The sequence below is a fragment of the Hypanus sabinus genome, chromosome 3 (genome assembly GCF_030144855.1).
Source record: "Hypanus sabinus isolate sHypSab1 chromosome 3, sHypSab1.hap1, whole genome shotgun sequence".
Taxonomy (NCBI): Eukaryota; Metazoa; Chordata; class Chondrichthyes; order Myliobatiformes; family Dasyatidae; genus Hypanus; species Hypanus sabinus.
In genome coordinates, this window is record NC_082708.1 from 373,395 (window position 1) to 378,394 (window position 5,000).

Here is a 5,000-nt window from a genome sequence, read left to right on the forward strand (position 1 = left end):
CGGGGCCAACGCCGCGCCGGTGAGCGCCTCGCCATCCCGCCCCGTCGTCCGCTCCGGTGAGGTCCGCACCTTCACCGCCTAGGTATGGAGCGCGTGTGTGCCTGCCTTCTCGGGATGGTCGACGGCCGCCCGCCCGGCCCCCGTCATTCGTGGGCGCAGCAGTCTCGTCCGCCGGCGGGGGAATCCGGCTGATCGATCGCGGTGCAAACGTGCGAATGCCCAACGTCCAATTCCGTCCGAAGCATGAAGACCTCGGTCGGTATCGGGCCGCCCCGCGGCAGACCCATCAACCCACCTCCGGAGATGGTAGCGAGCCGAGCGTGGAAGTTCGCCGCACGTGTCGAGACCGTCGCTTCCACTCGGCCTCTCCCAAAGGTAGGACCGACCAAGCCGCATCGATCGGGGAACAGAGGTCTCCGCAGACGACACTCGCGAGGGCACCCGTGGCAGGCTGGTTCCCACACAAGTCTCCGTCACACAAAGTGCGTGCTCCCCTCCTAAAAGGCTTTTGGCTACCCGTCGGTCTGCCGGCCGTCGCCCACGGTTCCCGCTCAGACCCTGTCCGGAGCCCCTGGCGCGTCCTCGGACTTCCCGTCTGCCTTCACCTCGGTAAGCATTCAAAAGCCTTTTCTGTCTATAAATCACTGTAAGTCGGAGCTCGCCTGGCCTCCCGCTTACTGAGTCCGAAATAACCCCCGAAGGTTCACTTCGGCCTCCGCACTGTGTGTGTTGTGTTGTCTGTCTGTCTCGTGTGTCAACCGTACCACTGGAAATCCGTCTAAGTGCCTCTGGAAAACGTGTTCCCGAAAATCTCCGGGAACCCCGCCAATGCCCCCGTACAGAAATTGCATGTGTCAAGTCGGCGGGACGCCTGCCGGAAGTCCTGCCGGGCAGGTCGTACCTTGGCCCGGCCAGGCGGGGCAAATGCAACCTTCATAGCGCTCTCCGGGCCTAACTGGTTAACCGGCGCCGCGACTGACCGTACAACAATGACGTGTGTCAAACCGGCGGTAAGACGCCCGGAGCTCACGCCGGCCTCGTCGCACCTCGGGCCCGCCCGACGGGCTGGATCCGACCTTCACAGACTTCCGCCGTCAATTGGTTAACCGGCGCGGCGCCGGGAGCACGCGCCTCTGTCGGCGGTCGGCCCTCCGGTAGTGCCGCCGTGCATCGTCCGCTTCGGCCGGCAGCAGGGCCCCGAATCAGCCTTCATTCCGACTTCCGAGTTGGGACTTGGAATAATTTCGACTTCTGCCAAGGTCTCGGATCGGCGGTGGGACCTGCGGTAGTCCCACCGAAAATGCCGCCCCTCGGCCGGCACGGCCCTCCGAATACGTCCCCTCGCGGCTCACCGCAGCGGGACTTTGTCAGATTTTCGATCGGGCCGTAGCCCTGTTTTTGGCGGAGGGACCTGCGGTAGTCCCACCGAAAATGCCGCCCCTCGGCCGGCACGACCCTCCGAATTCGTCCCCTCGCGTCTCCCCGCCGCGGGACTTTGTCAGAAAATCATTCGGGCAAGGTTTCGATTCGGCGGCCCGAGCACCGGTAGTCAGCCCGTATATGCTGCCCCTCGGTCGGCTTGGGCCTGCGGATACGTCCCGCTGACTGACTTCCGCCATTGGGAATTCGTCCGAAAATCCATACGGGCGACCTTGGGAAGCGTGCGGAAATACCGCCGCGCGGCCCGGGTTAACGAAGTGGGGAGGCCCGTAACGCCCGTCGACCACTCCTAAGTGGTCGAGAAAAACGCCTCCCCGTAAATCTCCGGAAACCCCGCCAATGCCCCCGTACAGAAATTGCATGTGTCAAAGGGGCGGCCGTATCTGACCCCGGCTGCCGAGCCTCTGGAACTCCTGCCCGGCTACGACCCTCAAATCCGACCCGCATCCAGACTTCCGGAGCGGACTCAGTTAACGAATTGCCACCGGGCAACTGGTTAACCGGCAGTTCTCGGACGGCTCGTTAGCCGTGCCGACCGACCCCCCCGGCCGTGCGGTGGAGCAAGACAACAGTCCCCGGGCGGGCAATCGAGTTCCCGACCGGGCCCTGGCAGATCGTTAACCGGCCCGACCGGGACAAGTCGTTAACCAACTTCGGCGTGACAAATGGTTAACCGGCCCGGCCGGGACAAGTCGTTAACCAGACCCCAGCAGGCACTGCGGTAACCGACCGGGTCCGGTGCTGACATGCAGAACAGGACAAAGACTTGGGCAGCGGCCCGGCGCGGACAGTTCTTCCGTTCGCCGGCTCGGTGACAATTGGTTAACCGACCGGGCTCAGGCAAATCGTTAACCGACGTCGGCGAGACAAATGGTTAACCGGCTCGGCCGGGACAAGTCGTTAACCAACTTCGGCGTGACAAATGGTTAACCGGCCCGGCCGGGACAAGTCGTTAACCAGACCCCAGCAGGCACTGCGGTAACCGACCGGGTCCGGTGCTGACATGCAGAACAGGACAAAGACTTGGGCAGCGGCCCGGCGCGGACAGTTCTTCCGTTCGCCGGCTCGGTGACAATTGGTTAACCGACCGGGCTCAGGCAAATCGTTAACCGACGTCGGCGAGACAAATGGTTAACCGGCTCGGCCGGGACAAGTCGTTAACCGACTTCGGCGAGACAAATGGTTAACCGGCTCGGCCGGGACAAGTCGTTAACCAACTTCGGCGTGACAAATGGTTAACCGGCCCGGCCGGGACAAGTCGTTAACCAGACCCCAGCCGGCACTGCGGTAACCGATCGGGTCCGGTGCTGACGGGCAGAACAGGACAAAGACTTAGGCAGCAGCCCGGCGCGAACAGTTCTTCCGTTCCCCGGCTCGTGACGATTGGTTAACCGACCTCCGGTCCACCCTCCGAAAGTGCCGCCCCTCGGTCCGAACGTCGCTCCCAACACGTCCCCCGGCTGCTCCCCGCCGCGGGACCTTGTAGGTTTTGAATTCGGCGGAAGCCGTAGTTTTGGCCGAGCGCCATAACAGGAGCCCTAGCCCCAGCCCAAGCCCTAACCCATATCCTAGCCCTAGCCCTAACCCTAACCCTAACCCCAGCCGTAACCCTAACCCAGGCCCTAACCCTAACGCTAACCCTAACCCCCGCCCTAACCCTAAACCTAACCCCAGCCCTAACCCTGAACCTAACCCTAACCCTAGACCTAACCCCAGCCCTAACCCTAGCCCTGGCCCTAACCCTAACCCTAAACCTGGCCCGAACCCAATCCCCGGGCGGGCAATCGGTTTGCCCGACCGGGCCCTGGCAAATCGTTAACCAACGTCGGCGAGACAAATCGTTAACCAACGCCGGCGAGACAAATCGTTAACCAGCCCGGCCGGGACAAGTCGTTAACCAACCCTAATGCGGCGGGACTTGGAATAATTCCGACGTCTGCCGAGGACTGCGATGGGCGGTGCGACCTCCTGTAGTCCCGACGGAGGAGCCGCCCCTCGGCCGGCACGGCCCTCCGAAGACGTCCCCTCGCGGCCACCCGCCGAGGTATGACGCGTGCGGACCTGCCAGGAGCACAACCCAAACCTTAAAACTAACCCTGGCCATAGCACGAGCCCTAGCCCCAGCCCAAGCCCCAACCCATATCCTAGGCCTAGCCCTGACCCTAGCCCCAACCCTAGCCCTAACCCCAGCCCTAACCCTAAAGCTAACCCCCGCCCTAACCCGAGCCCTAGCCCCAACCCGAACGCTAAACCTAACCCTAACCCCAACCCCAACCCTAGCCCTAACCCCAGCCCTAACCCTAAAGCTAACCCCCGCCCTCACCCGAGCCCTAGCCCCAACCCGAACGCTAACCCTAACCCTAACCCCAACCCCAACCCTAACCCTAACCCTAACCCTAGCCCCAGTCCAAGCCCCAACCCATATCCTAGCCCTAGCCCTGACCCTAGCCCGAACCCTAACCCTAGCCCTAACCCCAGCCCTAACCCTAAAGCTAACCCCCGCCCTAACCCGAGCCCTAGCCCCAACCCGAACGCTAACCCTAACCCTAACACCAACCCCAACCCTAGCCCTAACCCCAGCCCTAACCCTAAAGCTAACCCCCGCCCTCACCCGAGCCCTAGCCCCAACCCGAACGCTAACCCTAACCCTAACCCCAACCCTAACCCTAACCCTAACCCTAGCCCCAGCCCAAGCCCCAACCCATATCCTAGCCCTCACCCGAGCCCTAGCCCCAACCCGAACGCTAACCCTAACCCTAACCCCAACCCCAACCCTAACCCTAACCCTAACCCTAGCCCCAGCCCAAGCCCCAACCCATATCCTAGCCCTAGCCCTGACCCTAGCCCCAACCCTAACGCTAACCCTAACCCCAGCCCTAACCCTAACCCTAACCCTAACCCTAACCCTAACCCTAACCCTAACCCTAACCCTAACCCTAACCCTAACCCTAACCCTAACCCTAACCCTAACCCTAACCCTAACCCTAACCCTAACCCTAACCCTAACCCTAACCCTAACCCTAACCCTAACCCTAACCCTAACCCTAAACCCTAACCCTAACCCTAACCCTAACCCTAACCCTAACCCTAGCCCGAACCCAATCCCCGGGCGGGCAATCGGGTTGCCCGACCGGGCCCTGGCAAATCGTTAACCAACGTCGGCGAGACAAGTCGTTAACCAGCCCGGCCGGGACAAGTCGTTAACCAGCCCGGCCGGGACAAGTCGTTAACCAACGTCGGCGAGACAAGTCGTTAACCAGCCCGGCCGGGACAAGTCGTTAACCAACCCTAATGCGGCGGGACTTGGAATAATTTCGACGTCTGCCGAGGACTGCGATGGGCGGTGCGACCTCCTGTAGTCCCGACGGAGGAGCCGCCCCTCGGCCGGCACGACCCTCGGAAGACGTCCCCTCGCGGCAAGCCAGCCGAGGTATGACGCGTGCGGACCTGCCAGGAGCACAACCCAAACCTTAAAACTAACCCTGGCCATAGCACGAGCCCTAGCCCCAGCCCAAGCCCCAACCCATATCCTAGCCCTAGCCCTGACCCTAGCCCCAACC